This window comes from Ochotona princeps, chromosome 14, assembly GCF_030435755.1.
Source record: "Ochotona princeps isolate mOchPri1 chromosome 14, mOchPri1.hap1, whole genome shotgun sequence".
In the NCBI taxonomy this organism is placed as follows: Eukaryota; Metazoa; Chordata; class Mammalia; order Lagomorpha; family Ochotonidae; genus Ochotona; species Ochotona princeps.
The window spans coordinates 51679160-51699661 of NC_080845.1; the positions used below are offsets into that span (position 1 = coordinate 51679160).

The 20502-nt window shown below is 36.3% G+C and overlaps 1 protein-coding gene across 1 annotated transcript in view; it reads left to right on the top strand.

Annotated features, from left to right (window-relative positions):
* Positions 1 to 20502, top strand: part of PTPRD (protein tyrosine phosphatase receptor type D) — a 1483320-nt gene that overhangs the window by 465303 nt on the left and 997515 nt on the right. Inside the window, exon 5 of the mRNA XM_058672196.1 lies at positions 6821 to 6854. The gene's annotated coding sequence lies outside the window, so the exon portion shown is untranslated. The remainder of the gene's footprint in view (positions 1 to 6820; positions 6855 to 20502) is intronic.

Consider the following 20502-nt stretch of genomic DNA (forward strand, 5'->3'; position numbering starts at 1 on the left):
TAACACTAACATAGTAGAGGGATAATAAATAGTGTTCTATAAATAAACCAATATAGCTAACATTAATTGAATAATTATTAGTTTTTGTGTGCGAGGGAGTTTATTCCTTGTGAAAATCCTGCAAAGGATGTAATCTGACTCATCCAAATTACCAATGGGTGAGTGAAGCAACTGAGTCCCAAAGGGGTTAATTTGCCCCCAGTGAACTGTGACTCTAGGATTTCAATAAAGTTTTTGGGTGCCACAGCTTATGTTCTAAAATACTGCAGTATTCCAGCTTCCATTGAAAATAATTTGTGTTGCTTGTAGAAAATGAAACAGGACAAAGATTCCCCCAAATTTCTTTACCCAAAGGTATCCACTCTTTTTGATCCATACATCTATTTGTATGTAAGCTTTAGGTGGCTTCTATGTGTATGTTTCCAAATGAATTTTGTATCAATATAAAAATATGTACAAATATGTATAGAGAAACATCCATAGTCACCTTGTATGGAAATGACCTAAATCTTGGACAGTTCTGATGTTTTGAATTGGAACAAGGTACTCCAGTAATGTTTGGTCTCGCAGTTAGGAAACCCATCTCCCATATCAGAATGCTTGGGTTCAAACTGACTTTTCTCTCCTTTTCTCTTTCTCTCTAATAAATAGTTGTAAAGAGCTGCAAGTGCAATAGAAAAATGAAATAAACCAACAAAACAGAAGTATTGATGTTAGAATGAGTGAAGGAGATGGTGGCATTTTCCAATGGACAGGGAAAGTGTCATGTCAGATAGCTTACAATATCGGTATTCCTTAATGGGCTCCCTCATCTCACCTGTGCCCACAACACATACATCCTGCAGGCAGTTTTCTTCAAGTGTCTAACTTTGTCAGTGTTTCTCCCCAAAGTACTCTTTCAGTCTCACTAACTGCTTGGTATTCCACAGGTTTAATCCCCTAATAGGAGCGACATTGAAAAGTCAGTAATTATGTCAAAATTCTCCTCATTGTCCTAGTTTGAATTATGAAGAAAGAGGTTTACCTCAACTGGAAATTTTTTTTTCCAGTAGACACCTGATTCTAATGAAAAACAAAAGTTGATAGAAGTGGGAGGACAGAACAATATTACAATATAGTGGGTAAAGCTGCCACCCGCAATGCTGGCATTAATATGGGACATATGTCCATATGGGAACCAATCTGGATCGAAAGTGGGAGTATCTGCTCCACTGATCCAACTCTGATAATGGCAAAGGAAAAGAACATCCTGCTTGAGCTCTTGGCTTTGACTGGTCCAACCTTGAGCACTGCTGTCTGAGGTGTGAACCAGTAGATGCTTCAAGCTTTATGTTATAAGCCTTTTAATTGTAATGGGGAAAAAAAACAGAGAGGTGGGGGGCAGTACTCACCTTTCCATTTCCTCAAGTCAAAGCATTAGACTCACTTCATTTATATTTAGGTGATGGCTTCAGTATGCTCCATAAATATCTATGTTCCTAAATGTAAACATTCTCCTTGAAATCATACATGTTAAATTTTCTCTATGCATTTTAGTCCTGTAAATAGAATGAAAAATAAATAAATCTTGCATTACCCCTGCATATTCCACACAGAAACTTCAAAAGAATACTTTTTTAAAAAAAGATTTATTGATTTTTATTGTAAACTGAGATTTGCAGAGAGGAGGAGAGACAGAAAGATCTTCCATCCGCTAGCTCACTGCCCAAGTGGCAACAACAGTCAAAGCTGAGCTGATGTGAAGCCAGGAGCCAAGACCTTCTTCTGGGTCTCCCATGTGGGTGCAGGGTCCCAAGGCTTTGGGCCTTGCTCTACTGCTTCCCCAAGCCACAAGCATGTAGCTGGAAGGAAAGTCTAACACCCAGGATATGAACTGGCATACACGTGGTATCCTGGTGCATGGAAAGCAAGGACTTTAGCCAGTAGGTTATGGCACCAGGCTCCAAATAACCCATTTTTAATGTACTACAAGGAAATTAATAGCAAAATTAAATGTCACAGTTGCTAATTTGGGGCACAGGTTACGCTTGCAGAAATTATGTAAAGCTGGTGTGGTTATATTGTGTAGTAAATTACACATTATTTGAAGAAAAGTTAAAACCAAAGGCGAAACATCAGTATGATTGCCAAAAACTACAGAAAAAAATTTCAATGTTGCAGAAAAAATTTAGAAAGAGACAATAATGAAAATATGGGAATATAAATTTTGCTAAATTCTCTCTCAAAAAAGAAAGGAATTCAATTTTGTACCAGCTGCAATAATTTATTCTTGAGACCATGTTTTAGTCATTGCTTTATTTTGACTTAACAAGCAACAATCTAACATTGCACAAACGCAAACTACAACCTTGCTAAAATGCAATTCCTGAGTTTACAGTTTTACTAATTGAACGTGAAGCCAACTTACACTCACTAATGCTTTAAAACATTCCCTGAAGCAAAACATTGCTTGGCAGATTTGCTTCGAGTGGTCTCTACATATTTCTATTTCATTTAGGATTCAAGAGATTCTAAATTATTCTCTATATTTTTACCTTATTTATTCTCGTGGCATGAGCTGTGCATTGTTGCTTTGTGTACAACTTTTGCAGTGTTTTATGATCTTGGTCAAGTAGCCATTGTATTTTCTCATGTTCAGTTTTAATCTGCAAAAAAATAGATCAAGTGCAATAAATAGATTGAGATTTAGCTGCAACTTCATCATGAATTTATCCATTTTTTTCTCCTGTTTTTTGCAGTTCAGGAAAGCGTATTGTCAGAATATGTTTTTTTTTTTTTTTTCCGACTGAAGTGGGAATGTCTGTGGGATTTTACCTTGAAGCATAAAAAATGTTACAAGAAGTGCTCAGCACCAGGAATAAAAAGAACTCGCTAAATTTTACAAATTATTATAATGTCACTCATGTTTATCATGAATCTATGATATATATAAAGGAGAGAAGTATGATTTTAGTAAGTCTAAACTATAAGCATACTGCTTTGCTTGTTAGGGCCACTATGACAGAATATGGCCTGAGGTAGAACTTGTTGAAAACCATATTAAACCTTTCTGTCTAGCCAAACACCGCGTGAATTATGCGCATGTTACCTTCCATGCCCTCTCTCAATACTTAGCACTCTATGTTCTGTGACCTGGTTTCCCCTTCTTTGTTACTGCTGCACTCTCCATTTATCTTGCCTTCCTAATTCTTACATCTGTGATAGAGTCCCAATGCATATCACCAGCCCTATACATTCAATGAGTTACAGATTCCTCTTTTCAAAAAGTGTTTTGTTTCAGGATATATTTATTTTACTTAAATGTTATTTACAAAGAGAGAGTAAAAGACACAAAGTAAAAGACCAGTTCACTCCCCTCAGTGGCCAGAACTAGGCTGGTCTAAAGCCTAGAGCAGGAGTTTCCCTTGGGTTTCCCACATGGATGCAGAATCTAAAGAACTTGGGCCATCTTCCACTGCCTTCACAGGCCATTAGCACGGACTTACAACTTGTGTTCTTAAAAGCAAGGCTCTTTGTTAAGATCGGTAAATATCCCAGAAAATCAAATGTCAAGAGCTGCATGGAACTCATCGCTACCATTTCTTCTGTTTTGACTATTGGAGATTTCTTTACCTGTGTCTTTCAGCTTTCCAAGAAATACAGTATTTGCAAGGCTACAATTGCAACAAAGCTAATTAAGCCACCAGAGCGATGTTGGCATGCCATGAGAGTGCCAGTTAGTTCCTTCTGCTTCACTTCTGAATTCCTTCCCTCTATATGCCTGAGAAATCATCAGAAGATGGACCGAGTCCTTGGACCAGGTGACAATCATGTAGGAGAACCAGACGGAGTTCTGGGTTCCTATTTTGGCCTGGCCTAGCCATGGATGTTGCACCTTCAACACTTTCTTCTGCCTCTCTCTCACCCATAACACCATTACCCACCCTCACCACAAACTGACTCAAATATATTTTTTAAAATCTTTAAACATTTTGAAAATGAAAATATTTATTATGTTTTATACAGTATTTCGTTTTCTATGGTAGGTCATTCACTATCAGTTATTATCAATGTCTGATGCATTTCTTTTTAATTCATACTTATAATTTGCCTTGCAAAAAAGTAACTCAAGGATCTGAAGTAAGAGATATTATATTCCAGGAAAAAATATATACCTCATATTTGAACTTCTGTTTTTGTAAGTAAAGCCTACTCCATGCCTTTGGCTCAGGACTGTTTATGGAATATTACATCAATTCATTTTATTCCCAGACACTTCCCCTTCATTTTCTACTTCACTGCAAGTGCTAGACTCTGGCCTAATAATGGAAAACAAGGACTTATTTTTTGTTGTTTTGTTATGAAGGAGAGTAAATTTCAAAGGAAGACAATCTGATGCACTTAGGAACTAGGGGAATTCCTTTGACCACGTATGTATATATTGAATATATGTGTAACAGTTAGACAGGAAGATATGTGTGTTTACAGCTACATTTTGTATTTTAGTGATGTTAGAACTATAAGAACTTCATTGCAAAAAAAAAGTCTGTGCCCAGAATCGGTACCAATTTGCGTTTGTTTTTGTAATTATTTCTGTAATTGGTTGTACAAATCAATATAGACATAGCTGACTTATTTCAACCGCCTGTCTAATTTAGATATGCATAGATGGGACTAATGCACATCCAATTTGTTTTTCACTTTTTCAGAAGCGAAACACGTGACTGCACTATTAGGATGATATCCAAACTAGTATCCCATTCCTACATTCAAATTCCAAGATTTTTTAGCATATAGAAAATGAGCATTCCATATCATAATTTAATAGTCAATCAGGAGATTTGGATGTGTTAAGTTATATGCGCACAATTACATTTGGAAATTACTCAAAAACATCGTTAAAATACTTTCTGTAAATACATGTGAAGTTTACGTGTTACTTGATTTGGATGATTCAATTGTTCACTATTCTTCCAGCATCTCTGAAGTCAAAACAGAGGCTCCCATCTTTCTGTTTTGGTTTATTTTATTTTTAAGTGACATGTAATTACTGAACATACTTGTACGGCGTGGTGCAATGTTTTGATACATGTATACGTTGTGTAATAATCAAATCAAGATGTTTAACATATGCATCACTTAATTTGTGGTTCATTCTGTTACAATAAGAACATTTAAAATTCCATTCTCTGCCTGTTTTGAAACCTTCACTAGAAATTTTTTTGCAATAGCGAAGGCAAGGGAAAAAAAATCAAATGTCCATCAGTGGATGAATGGATAAAGAAACTGACATAATCTACTTTATGAAATACTACTCAATCATAAAATTGAATGAAATCATACCATGTGCAATGAAATGGGTGCAACTGGAGCCTATCACACTTAGTGAAATAAACCAACCCCAATAAGAAAAAATATCATATGTTCTCTCTGACATACAACCACCTTTAGGGAAATTATAAAATGAAGAAACGTAGGTAGTGAAGCATATACATAAACTGTCACAGATGAGTGATATAACAGAGACTGTAAAATGTAATTCCCACACAGGGAAGTAAAGTTACATTGCAGTACATGTCTCTACTCCTGAATAAAAATAGGACTCATTTTGAAACATGAAAATATATCCATACAGAATGATACTAGATTTTCCACCTCTAACTAAACCTCCCCCCAATGCTACATTTAAAATAGCAGAAAGTTAATCTTGTAGCTGTTGCTAAAAGACTGTACTATTGTGATAATTGGGGGAATAATGGTGAAGGAGATTGGGAAGGAAGAAGAGATGAAATGAACAATGCCTATATCTGCAAAACTGTAATAGGGCAAATAATAAATATGTTTTTAAAGATATTCAATATACTACATATGAATGTACATAATACATGGCATAAAAGTAATTTGGCCATAGAGGCAAGTTTTCTTGCACAGCACATTAGCCCAGCACCTGGCAAACCTATATCCCTTATCAGACTTCCTGGGATCAGGTGCTCCCTGAGCTTCTGATCCAGCTTCTTGTGAGTTCTTCTGGCAGGCAGCAGGTGGTGGCCAAAGAACTTAAATGTGTAGAATGTGAAAGACCTACAGGGGTTTCTGGCTGCTGGCTTCAGTCTCATATAGTCCATGCTATTGCTGGCTTTGGAATTGGGACAAATGTCCAAAAAAGGAAGACCTGCTTCAGTCTGTCTGTGTTTCTTTCTCCCTCTCCCATTCTTCTCCCCCATCTTCCCAGACTCTCTCTGAAAAAGGAAAATAAAGAAATGAATGTTTTGTAAAATTTGCATGTAGGAGTACATGAGAAAATTGTGAGAAGTGAGCTCAAAAGGTAGAATATGCATCGGAAAATCTGAGAAGAGAATCTTAGAAAGTCAGACTGAGAGCATCTGAGTAAAAACCCTGAACACTATGCCAGTGACTTTGCATCATGTTGTTGACCATAAAGAGAATTTCCGGGCTCAGGGAAGGCACTATTAGGGCTTGTGTTAAGGTATTTCAAAATTATATTTGTGCCAGAAACAAGACTATATTATGATATGGATGAATCTGTTATTCTATCTACTTTTGAAACATGTTATTGGAAGAAAACACTGATGCAAAAATATACCATGTCAGGAAGTCTTTGAAAAAATATATATTTTTAAAAAGCCACATCTGTTTTGGCACTCAAATTTTGGTGATAAAATATGTTTGTTAGAAACATTCAGATGATTGATAGCAGATATAGTATTACCATTTATGATTTATTTTACTTCTGTGGATGCGTTTGTGACATCTGTTTTAACACAATTTAAAAGATTTATTGGTTTTCAGATTATAATAAAATATGTTTTTATTGTTTCAGATGATTGTTCCCATGCATTAACTGAGCAATTGTGGTAAGTTTGTTTTTTCTTCTCAAATCTGCGTAACATGCTGGCTCTTCTGAGATTTAAAATGAATTATTTTGTGTCTAAAACCTATGGTTATGTTACTTGAATCGGTTTTCCTCAAGCAATCCATTAGGCAGTTATAGATGTTCCTTCTTTCCTGTTTCCAATAGCTGTAATATTTTAGTGTCAAACTTGATTTTGGTCAATGGAGAGGTTTGTTTGCTTGTGCGTTGGTTTTTATCCACATGTTTAACATCTTCAGTGAAGTGAAGTTCTGTTAGCTATTATTTCAGTTTTATAAGAAATATCTTCCAGTGTTTATATTGATATTTAGTGATACAAATCCATATTTTTTCTCTCTTATTCTAACAAAGATAGTGGGAGAAAATGTGCATGCTTTAACTTACCTAGTTCCCTTGTGTTACTATGGGTATTTATTGAAAACTAAGATTTCTGTGGGCACTTTATTTCATTCTGAACTCTCTTTGAAGAAGTTACTAGTCATTATGTCTGTTTGGGGACAGTAAGCCCAACATACATGCATAATGTTCCAGGACTGGCAAATTGGTCGTTTTAAGAAGAGAAAAAAATTATATAAGATTTTCATCCATTTTACATCTTGGACTGCTTCACAGTTTATGAAAACCACATTGAAAGAAAGCGTTGCCTATTTCTCCTGCATAATCATGAAAGAACACTTTTGTGTTGCCCCTCGCTGGTCACCAGATACGACTTTTTAGTACAATGAAAGATGGCCAGAGTGGGAGTTGACTGGGGGTAAGATCGAAGAAGGTTTGTTGGTTTAATGAAAGTTCACATCAGTTTTGAATAAGAAAGACTAGGGTAACTGTAAGGGGTATTATATGATGTGATTTAGGGAGAAGTAAATATCAGAGAAAGAAGCGTCGGAAACTACATTGTATTAGTGCTTGCTTTTCAAACCTTAATATGTCTTTGCATTAGCTGTGCTGTCGCGTAAAGAAACACAGACCACTTCAGTAGATCTGAAATGGGGTCAAAAAACTGAATCTCTGTGAACTTCTGGATGATGTTGAAGCTGCTAGCATAGGGTCAATGCTGCAAATAGCAAGGTGTTATAAGTAATCCTCTCTGGATTGTTCATATTCAAGAAACTTCAATTATGCCCTTAATTTTCCAGCATTTGATTTGCATCTGTTTCAGTGCTTATATTTCATCATGTGTTATACTGAGAGGAAAAGAAATCCTGTTTTAGTTTACTCAAACACAAGAAGTTGGTTTTTCCAGCTCCCTCTCTATTCTGCTTCATCTCATTAATCTTTGCTAAACTGTACAAGGTTATGGGTAATCAATGAGTTTGAGTTTGGTAATTGTCAGATGGTCAAAATGTAGTATCTTATTTTCCAATATATTCTTCAAATACTGTAATCTATTTAAGGACAATGATACCATTGCCTTATAATGGTCATATTATAAAACGCACCAATGATCATGGATATTAGATAGTCTGCCGTAATACAAAACTTTATCATTCTTGAATATGAAAGTAGTTCAGTTTTTGCCTTGAAAATGTTGTACAATACTCTTGGTTTTCTATCACATTCAATTAAAATTACGAATGACACCCAAAATAATTCTTCAGCTTGTTCGTATCTCCAACAAATTACTGCGATAACAGACTGCATGCATTGGTATGTGAGAGTGAGGTTGAGTTATCATTAATAATCAAGAGGCTAAATTACTAGTTTAAAGTCTGAAACTTCCTCAGACCTAGAGTTTTATAGAAGCCTTGAAAATTGATCTTCCAAAATCAATTGGACTTTTCGACTTAAGAGTTTTTATAAATGCTTTTCAAACTGGGCAGATAAATAGTAACTCCTGGGAACCATCCAGACCAAATTAATTCATTCTAAAGTCTTCTGATTGCAGTCCTGTTCCTTGCTAATGCAACTGGGAAAGGAAGAGAAAAAGTTGCAAGTGCTTACACTGCCACCTCTGGAAGACAAGTTTGGAGTTCTGGGTTCTTGGCCTCTGCATTTTACAGCCCTGGCCATTATGAACATTCAGAGAACCAGCATATGCAAAATCTCTATCTTTGTATCATTCTCTTTTCCTTTTTTTATATCATTCTTCCTTTAAATAAATAAATAAGCATATCTCTTTTTCAAAAGAGAATATACAACTATTCAATAATTGGATCTGTACATGGATAGAAAATTTCATACATGGAAATATCTCATATAATTAAGTCATATCATACCTGAACTTATATTAATAATGTCTAATTCATTTTGGTGCATTTCCAATCTGTGTGAATGCGATCTTTGTTGTAATTGTTACAAATATAGATGATGTTTAATAGAGTGTGGTGATCAGAAATCTTAAGTTGAATGTGCATCCTAGATGATTGTAAACAAGAATGGAGGTTTGAAGCTGATTTTTAAAAAGAGATTCATGTATTTATTTGAAATAGTTATGGAGAAAGGAGGAGAAGAAGAATGAAGAGGAACAGTAGAAGTAGAAAGAGAGAGAGAGAGAAAGAGAAAAAGAATATTTTATCTGTCAGTTTACCTTCCAGGTTGCCTAAACAGCCAGTCCTGTGTCAGGTCAAATCCAGGATCTAGGTCTTTCACATTTGTGGTAGGATACCAAACACTTGAACTGTCTCAACTGCTTTTCCCAGGCCATTAGCAAAAACCTGGACAGGAAGTGGAACTGTTAGGACAAAAAAAAACAGTGCCCATCGAGGATACTGGCATCACAAGCAGTGGCTTTGTCTTCTTGGCGCAGGGCCGGTCCTTGAATCCAGTGCTTCAATACCACATGCTACACCTTCCTTGCTTTATTTCAGTCTGCGTGTGTATCCCCCTTCTTTTTTATGATTATTTTACTTGAATTACCTGAGATCAAAGTTTCAAAGCAACATTTGCTTTTCCTAAAGACACGCTCACACAATCTGCATTTCAATTTTTTTATTGCTTTAGACACAATTTAAAATGACAATACTGGAAACAAAATCTTTAAAAATATTGAATGCTAGGATTAAAACAACAGAAGTATATCACCAGTGGCCTAAGAAATAACTTACTGAGAAATCAAACAGAAAAAGTACCATAAATACTTTTGATCCTAAGTTACAGAAGACTTTTACCACATTTGGTTATTTTCCTCCATCAAATCACTTTAGGTGCTTGAAGAATTCTGAAAATACTGCCTATCAAAAGTGTATTCATGACATTGTTAGCAATAATAATTAGTGCTGGCATCGGTGTTAGTAGTGAGATTTGTCATAATGGTGGTAGTGATTGAAATGAGCTGGTAGTGATTATTTTTTCATTTAGCATATTTTATTTTTTCTCATTGGTTCTCCTGATAATGTGATGTTGATACAATGAGTACAAATCAGTGTACTTATTATCACTCATTAAGTACTTATTATTCCTCAGGCATTGTGATAAATCCTTCATTATTTTTTTCAATCCATTCAACAATGTCATGAGTTAATGAAATCATGTCCCATTCTGTGGAACAGGAGAATCTTAGGATAGGAAAACTTAAATAACCCACTTAAGTCACAGAGTTAAACAAATAATACAACCTGATTTTGATATGGAGTGTGTAAAGGATCTGTGTTTAAACTACCCCAAATCACACTGACAGTAAATAACAACTTGTTTCTCCTGATTGTGAGGATTGACCTGGTACCTAATCTGTCCTACCATATTAGGGCTGGGTTTACCCAGGTGGCTGCAGTGAAATTGGAGCGTACCTGAAGGATTCAGTTCTCCATATGGTCTCCCTTTCTTGAACGATAAGTTTTTGCACAGTTGCTTCCTGCATAAAAGAATAGCTTAGACTTTCCAGAAAGCATGCAGCTCATGGAGTCTTCCAAAGGACAATCCCCTTTAGAAGTGCCTTTCTAGTATAAGGTTTGCTAAAAAAAACCAGTGGCTAAGGTAAATGATGTAGCCAAGCCCAAAGTTATTGTAAGAAAAGAGCAAATAAGTGCTAGTATGAAGGCTGTGCTGTGGCATAGTGAGTGAAGCTGTCACCAGCAATGCTGGCATCTCACATGGGTGCTGGCTAAGGTCCTAGCTGCTCCGCTTCTGAACCATCTCCCTATAATGTATCTGAGTGGGCAGTGGAAGATGGCCCAAAGAGCTTGGGCCCCTGCATCTATACAGCAGACCCGGAGAATCTCCTGGCTCCTGATTTCAGATCTGCAGCTCCATCCAGCCTTGGCAATCACTTAGGGAGGGGACTAGTAGATGGAGCATCTCGCTCTCTCTAACACCACCTTCCAAATAATTGTATGCGTTTTGTTTGTTTGTCTGTTTTAAAAAGAATTAGCACAATTAGCACAAGCTGGTGGCACAGTTGGGTGGTTTACACCAGCTATAGTAGACTCTAATTACTATGGTTTATATGCTTTTCTAAAAATTTGTTATTTTAGCAGCAGAGTCACAGAGAAAGGAGAGACACAGATCTTCCATCCTCTGGCTCATTCCTCAAGTGTCTTCAGTAGCCAGGGCTGTGCCAGGCTGAGACCAGGAACATCACCTGAGTTTCCCACATGGGTAGAGTAGCTCAAGTACTTGGGCCATTATCTGCTTTTCTCTAAAGTGTGTCAGCAATGAGCTGAATTGAAATAACACTGCTGGAACTTGAAATAGTACTCATATGGGATGCTGGTATCAAAGGTAGCTGCGTTGTGAACCATAACACAGCACTGAACCCTATATTATATTTAAGTTGCTATAGTTTATTCATTTCCTGAGATTGAAATTGAACACAGGAAGGAAGAAAAATATAAAATATCTTTGAACAGACATTGTAAAAAAAATTTAATCTGGAATCATTTCAATAATTGCATGTTATGTAAGTATCCTATGCAAAATTCATTATGAAAATCCACTGTAGAAGTAAATGATAAGATTCAAAGCTCAGGACCCAGCACAGTAGCCTAGTGGCTAAAGTCCTCATCTTGCATGTGCCGAGATTCCATATGAGCACAGGTTGTAAATCCGGCGACCCTGCTTCCAATTCAGCTCCCTGCTTGTGGCCTGGGAAATCTGTCAAGGACATCCCAAGGCCTTCGATCCTGCACCCACGTGGGAGACCCAGAAGAAGCTCCTGACTCCTGGTTTTGGATCAGTGCAGCTCTGCTCCAGGCACTGTGGCCACTTGTGGAGTGAATCAGTGGGCGGAAGATCTTCCTCTCTGTCTCTCATCCTTTCTGTATATCTGACTTTCCAATAAAAATAACATAAATTTTTAAAAGGATTCAAAGTTCAGAAATTCAGAGACTTTGGGGGAATTTTCCTAGTGTCATATCAGCCACTTGTCAAGTAGAGTTTTGCAACACTGTGAATGTTTACAAACTGAATTTCTGTTCTGAAACTAAGGTAGGCCTAAGTATTCTAAAGTACATATCAATGCGCAAGTAGCAACAAGATAGACAACAGTGATTTGAGATCTGCTTAGGGAGCCAAATTGTATCTCAGGTGAGCATTCGTAAAAAAAAAAAAAAAAAAAGGCATTCGTCTGCAAAATGTCCCCTGCTGTTACCGATGACGACAGGTCTTGTTATGAAGTTGTGGATAACTTTGAATTTTAAGCAGGCCTGTGTCCTATCGGAAATGCTGAAATGCCTTTACCAAAAAATAGACATCTTTGAAAAATAAGATGTTTTGTTTATCACTGTGGATTCCCTACCACAGTGCCTACACTGAGGGCCAAAGAAAGTCTTGATGGTTCAGCAGTTCTTAATGAAATAAAGGAGTTTTGCCTCACTGCGTTTCAGCTATTTTTCTTCTAGCAACTCCACAGATAACATCTGTCTCCAGGACTATAGATTTGGTAGTTTTTACCAGCTCTAAATTCCCTCTATTGCTTAAGAGTAGTAGGAATCAACAGCCGACTCCCATCATTTAGAGACCAACAATGTGGAAAATTGAGTGGCCTCAATATGATTGCCACGCAAACGTCCCTCCTGTGAACTGAAGTCTCGCTTGGAATTTGAACTAAATCCCAAAAAAGGGGAGAAAACAGCAGAAGTGAGTGCTAAAGCATATTTTTCACTTTTTCTTAGCAACAAATAGAATTATAATAGCTTTATCTTCTATTATAACTAAAAGCAAGACTCATTTCCCAGTTCTTCCAGGGAGTTCTGTCCTACTAATCAAGGAAATCTAAATCCATATTAGTATAAATCAAAGAGAACTACTTCCCCAATATATCAAATATGGATTTCTCAGTTGTACCAACAAAATAATTGGATGCATGTACAAATGCTGAATCACATATATAAAATTCAAATTTTGTGTATGCAAAACAGATGATTGTGCAATCAAAGGAAAGTCTGATTAAAATCATTGTATATGTAAATTCTTCATTTGCTGGAGCAGTCATATTTTGATATATGCATACTTAATTAGTGATTTCTAGTTTAAGAGAGTCTCATAACAGAAATATACATGCCTAATGGATCTCATGTTAGACCTGTTAATGAAATATTTTCAATATTTGATCATCACATTGTTATTTAAATATTATATTTCTTCATGATTATCAACATCATGTAAAACCAGTAACTTTTAATCTTGTTTTGAAAACTAGTCACTCAAATCTTAAGAAAACACTGTCAATTTTAAGATGAATATTCTTTACTTTGGGGCTTTTATTCTCAATGATAAAGCAGAGAATTAGTGAAATAAATGGAATACCCATGATCATAAACCCTCCATTCATTTTCACTTGTCAGTAATATTTTAACATTTCTCACATTTGCAATTAAATCACAGTGCACTTGATAGTCATTTAGCCTATTATCTTTTCCATTACAGTACTCTTGAATTTAATGGTGAAGCTTATGCCATTATCAAGATGTTTTGGTAAATGTGATGTAACAGTCAACAATGTCTCACAAATCCAGTTCTGCCATCAACTGTAACAAACACCTGTCCTTACTCTGTGTCCGGTGACCAACAGCTTATGACCGGCTGGTGAGATGCACTTACACAGTTTGCAGATGAGGACTCGGAGACTTAGCTTAAATGACTCTCCAAAAGGTCATGAAGCAGCTCTTTAACAAAACTGGGGAAGTAGCACTTTGGGTAACTTGTGACTGCTTTGAAACAGCATTAATTCTTCTCCAGTCACTCCTGATAAGGTAGCTGTGACTTTCTGGAAAACTGAAATAAAGCCTATCCATACATGGACTTCCTCCTGTCTTTTTTTAGTTTTTTCTTTTTTTCTTTTTTTTGATAATCTTACATAATTGATTAGGGTAGAAAGGGTCAAGGGATACAGAAAAGTGGGTAATACCATTGTTTCCACACTAATATCATGAATTTTCCGTTGTATCTGGGGTCAGGGGAGGAACAAAGGGAAAAGCCCCACCCACCTTCCCTCCTGTCTTTTGACTTCTCTGAAGCAAAATAACGATAATAATGATATCTCACAATCTTCCCTCTTCTTCCTCCCCCTCTTCTCTTTCTGATGCAGACTTAGGGGATGTAAAATAAAAATGATTAGGAAGCCTGAAAAACCTATAGGTTACAGTTGACCAGTAACTAGCAGTGGGGAGTGTTGCTTCATGTTGCTCAAGGGTTTTGTTGTCTATCTTGATAACTGTATTAAATGCAAATGTAATCTATCTGTATTCTAAGCAACAAGATCTATGCTCACAACGCTTTAACCAATTTTTTCCAAAATAAGACATACTTGGCATGAAGTATGATTGTGCTTGCTTACTAGAAATTCCCTAAACAAATCTGAAAGGCCAACTTGAGTTATTGAAATAAGTCATCTTTATTATAAACCACACAACATTTATTTATTTCTGTAAGTCTTCATTAGACATCATAAACACACATTAAAAGTATCAGAGGCATTATAGCAGAAATACTGTATATGAATGGCCTGCTAAATTAATTCAAATATAGTAAACCTTTGTAAATGTAGTTTTTGGCAATACTGGCTAGAACAAATCAAGAACAAATTCCAAATCTCTCCGAACACCTGTACTCACATTAGATTCCTTAGGGGTTCTGAATCTGGAACAAGGAACACATTACAATGACTTGTGTTATTTTTTGGCTTTATTCTGTTAGAAGACATATTCCGGAAACATGTGCTCTCTACACTTCAAATGAAAGATTGTATCTTTCTGCTATTAAGGGGTAGGCAGGGCCCAGCATGGTGGCCTAGTGGCTAAAGTCCTCAACTTGAATGCACCAGGATCCCATATGGGCGCCGGTTCTAATCCCAGCAGCTCCATTTCCCATCCAGCTCCCTGCTTGTGGCCTGGGAAAGCAGTCGAGGACGGCCCAAAGCCTTGAGACCCTGCACCCGCGTGGGAGACCTGGAAGAACCCCTTAGCTCCGGACTTCATATCAACACCACACCAGCCATTGCAGTCACATGGGGAGTGAATCATCGGACGGAAGATGTTCCTCTCTATCTCTCCTCCTCTCTGTATATCTGACTTTGCAATAAAAATACATAAATCTTTAAAATAAGATTTGCTAAAGCTTGTTTTAAGCCTTATGATGTAATCAGTCCTGGAGAAGGCTCCATGTGCAGATCGAAAAAACGGCGTGTTCTGCATCTGTAGGATGAAAGGATCTACAGATATCAGTTAAGTCCCTTTGTTCTGTTGTCTAGGTGAACTTACTGAGATGGCTCCTGACAACTTGAGAACATACATTCTTCACATTATATTCTGTGTATTTAGCTTTTTATTGGAGCCTGCCTTTTTTAACACCAATACTGAGAAATATATTACACTACTTTACAATGAGAGACTGAGGGCTTCTATTTCAATGTTAAAGTCCTTTTGAAGGTTTTGAACATGATTTTATTATTTTTTTCCTTGCGATACTAGCATCACTTTAGAGACATAGTCTGTTTGATTTCATGTATTTAAATTATTACAGAATTTAAGAAGTTTCACATTATTAAATGTTTATTTCTGTAAGATACTAGTAGTTAAATAGCTGTTAGAGTATTTCTTTGAAGTTGAACTAATGCATCTATGCTCATACATGAGTTTAAATCTCAGCTCTGAACACATTTAATGTTGTTTCACAAAATATTCATGTGCACACTGGAATTCAAGATATAACTTGGTTGGGCCCGATGTGGTAGCCTTGTGGCTAAAGTCGTTGACTTGCATGCGCCAGAATCCCATATGGGTGCGAGTTCTATTCCCAGCAGCCCTGCTTCCCATCCAGCTCCCTGTTTGTAGCCTGGGAAAGCAGTCGAGGATGGCCCAAAGCCTGGGGACCCTGCCCCTGCGTGGAAGACCCAGAAAAAGATACTGACTCCTGGCTTGGGATCGGCTCAGCTCCGATCATTGTGGCCACTTGGGGAGTGACTCAGTGGGTGGAAGATCTTCCTCTCTGTCTCTCCTCTTCTCTATATATTTGTCTTTCCAATAAAAATGAAAAATCTTTTTTTTTAAAAGATGTAACTTCGTTAATGGAGGAAGTTTGGTGTAATTACATGTTAAGTTGTCAATATTTGCAGGAAAATCTTACAATAGGGTGAGAGTGGACGTATCAAACAGTGATGCTTGCACAGTGGAGGGTATCAGGATACTAGACTCGCATCAAGAAAGCTGTTAGAACTCTTAGGAATCATCACAGAGAAAACTTTGAATGTAGGCTTTTTCCAATATACTAAGAAAATACAGATGACTGAAAGGTTTTTAAGAGTGTAATATGTAACATAATCAAAAGGAATCATGGTATAATTAAGTTTTAAACCGACTAAGAATCTCTTGGAGCGATGCCTCCTCCCTCCTTTTGTCCATTACGATTACACCACCATCGTGTCCTTTATAATCACATTGGGAACTGCCTTCACCACAGATATTTTATGTTTAGTGTGGTAAAACATAAAGCTTTTCCTGCTTATTCATGAGGGATACACATAAAGACCCCCTCATGAATGCCTAAAACCTCAAGAATATGAAACTATGACTTTCTACCTTCTCCATTTTAACTAAATACTTATCACATGCTGTGATCATCACTTTTGCAGCATGAGGTGTGACTGCAAACCTAGTATGTATGCTTTTCTTTCCTCACAATTTTCTAAGTAGAAAATATGTTCTTATTCAAAGTCTCAGCAACCTCAGCTTGGGGGTTGTTTGTTTTTTCCTTATTGAAAATATGCACCTTTTCCATTAGAGGTAGCACTGCACAGTTTCTCTTGGACATATCCAAATTTCTAGTCTGACTATTCTTGGGCATTATTAAGTAATCAGGGATATCATACCATTAGCATCATGGTATTGCAACAGCAACTGTAACAAACGAGATGGCTGCTTTGTGACTAATGGATAGGTAGCATAGACAGTGTGAGGCCGTTGGACAAATCAAAGATCCACATCCCAGATTGTAGAGAGAAGTGGTACTGGATTTAATCACACTACTTGACTGGGATGCGATTTAAAATTCATTAATTGCTTCATTCTGGCTCTTTAGGTCTGAAATGTTTTGGACTTCAGTTTTCTTTAGGTAGCTAAAACCATGGAAATCAAAATTACAGATGAGAGAGAATATTTTAATATAAAATTTAAATTCTTAGCCATTCTTCAATTTACAGTTGAGTGGAATTAAGTGTGTCCATCATCAGTGTCCAATGAAGAACTTTTTCATTTTCCCAAACTGAGGTTTCTTATCAAGCAATAATCTCCACCCTCAGACAAGGATAAGCACCATTTCACTTACTGCCTCTGTAAATGTAAGATGAATTGCTAGGGTCCATGTGATGGTTGTGAAAGACACAAAGGTGTGGAGAGTATTGTTCCATTGCAGGCAGGGCTGCAGAAATTTCCCGCTGCATTGCAGGGCTGGGCAGATGTCTCTGCATCCACCTGAACGCATTTCCACCTCCCTTTGCATGGACAACTCCGCTGAGATTTCTGTAATCTATTTAGGCATTTTCTGACTAAGCACAGTTGGTCTTTACTATCAATGTGAGCTTGGAAGTTGATGTTGCTGATAACATCTTGGCACAGGGCCTTTTACAACTCATGCTGTCTCTGTCTCTGTCTCTGCTGCCCCCATTGACCATTCTTGATCTTTAGCTCCCTCCTTCTGTGATGCATTTCCTCCCTTAATTGATTCCAGATTAAGTTGTAGAATGAGGATTGTAGTAGGAGTGTGTTTATGATTGATATGCACTGTCTATTGAGAACTTCCTGATCACAGGGTCAGGATGGATAACATCCTGCTCTAAGGTGTAACAAACTGCAGAATTATCCTTGGAAACACCCACTTGACCATGATGTCAAAAGTCTGTGAAAAAGTTTGTGACTGCTTTTGTATAAACAAAGCAGACAGCTTTCTCTCATTGTCCATTATGATCCTGAAATTGTAGTGGTCCATTTATTTTCTCTATGCCTATTCCATGCACCCTTCTTGAATTTCGAACTTGGCTGGAGCCGGACTCCAGCAATGAACATTGCCCTAAATGGACTCTGTGGCTTGTTCTTCATGCGTGAATTGCTTTACAAGAGCTTAGGTAAACTTGGCAACATTTACATTAGTTACTTTAGTTTGATGTTCTTAACTTGGCAGAAATGAATGTAATCTTTTCTGCTGTTACAGACTTCTGAGCTTTAATCCAATTGAAACATTCACTTTACTTCATTATCTTCAATGAGCTTTGCCCTGTAAAACTAAATTATACTTCTAAAATATGCTTTTATTCTATGCTCTGTGGTTAAATCTGTCTTTCCTTTCTCAAATGTTGCCTCAGACTTAGTAATTATCTCTTCCTATAATTCTATAACATTTCGTTATTTTTCCATTTATTTACATATTTTCATTCTATTTCTAAATTCTGTATATATATATATATATATATATATGTAATGAATACACATTTTAAGGGATTCAGTCAACCCTTTTAAATATATAGTATAGATGGATCATAACAGTAATTAACTTTTCCATTTACTTAGTTCTTTGGAGCCTACTGGATCACTTTTTATAATGCTTTACACAGAATATTCTACATCATTTATAGCTATATTCTTTTCACTTTTCTGGAAAGCCCAGAACTTGTTCTGTTCACCCCACTGCCTTTCAGTCAGTATCCATTGCCCAACTTTTTTTTACTCCTCCTATCTCCACTCTTTTCAAACTCTGGTAATTACTATTTTAATTCAGATTAAGATTTAAGATTATTGTTATGTGTGAAGAATGTCCATTAACAGGCACCTATATTACATATCTCTGTTACCATAATAAATAGTAAATAGTGTCACAATGAACACGGGTGTGCAGGTAGCACTCATCGGTGCTGACTTCATATCCTTAGGATATATGCAGATGTCAGCTGATTCAGATGATAAATTTATTTTCCCATTTTTTAAGTACTAGCATGCTGCTCATCATAACGGTTGTACCAATTTACATTCTAGCAGTGAATAGGTTTCCATTTTCCCCAAATGATCACCAGAATTTATTTGTGTGTATGTGTTTTGATTATATCCAGTCTAAGTGAAAGAATGGGCACCTCATAATAGGCTTGTAGTTCTCTTGATGATTAGTGATTTTGAGAGTTTTATTGTGTATTGGGCGTTTCTATTTCTCTTTGTAAACCCTTTTCCAATTTCTCAACTTCAATTTTTTAAGCTCCTTATGTATTCTGGTTATTACTCCTTTTTGAGAAGAATAATTTGCAAATGTTTTTTCCCTTCCTGTAAATTGCCTCTTTAATTGTTGCTTGTTTTCTTGGCTGTGCAGAGGTTTCTCAGTTTAATACAATCACCCTAGCCTTTCTTTGACTTTTGTTCCCTGTGCTTTCTACACCTTAAAACATCATTGCCAGCATCAATGTCTGGAAATATCCCCCTTGGGATAATTCACACTTTTTGCTCTTGCATGTAGACATTTAACATATTTTGAGTGTATGTTTCTGTAAACATAGATAAGTAGGGTGGTCCTGATTCAATTTTTGCATTATGAATATTCAATTTTCCCAGTATAATTTACTGAAGACACTGTCATATTTAGCTCATTTGGCAAGAATAAGTTGAATGTAGTTGTATGGATATTTTCCTGAGTACTGCTCCATTACTTTCTATGTCTATTTTGATGCCAGTATTATAATAACTTTCTTCCAATTTTAATATTTAAGTTTTCTAATTCAATATAGAATGACCCATAACTGGATATACAATTTAAACAGAAATAATGTAAATTTTAAAAATGTTACCTACTAATACTGTTTGCTTTGGAAACTACTAAAAATTTAAGAATATTCTTTCATATGCATAGTGCCTGTGATTTTTTTTCATGACTTTATATTCTTGCTCTGTCTTCTATATATCCACTTTATTTTTGACTGTTGTTTATTTTGTGATGTGGCTTACCATTTTTTTCTTTGATTCCTTCTAGAGCAGATAATAATCATGTAAAACAGCATGTTTATCACCTAGCTTATGAAGAATAGTATGATAAAAAAAGAAACAAAACAAGAAAAGTCAGGAGAAAATGCTGCATTAACTGATACAGCAGATGCAATCATGTATCTATAACATGCAAAGTGAAACATTTAGGAACTGTAATATAAAATACAAAACCTTACTGAAGTACATTGAATAAGCCCACTGAAATATCCAATTTCAAATCTATGTCATTTGTAAATTTTAGCT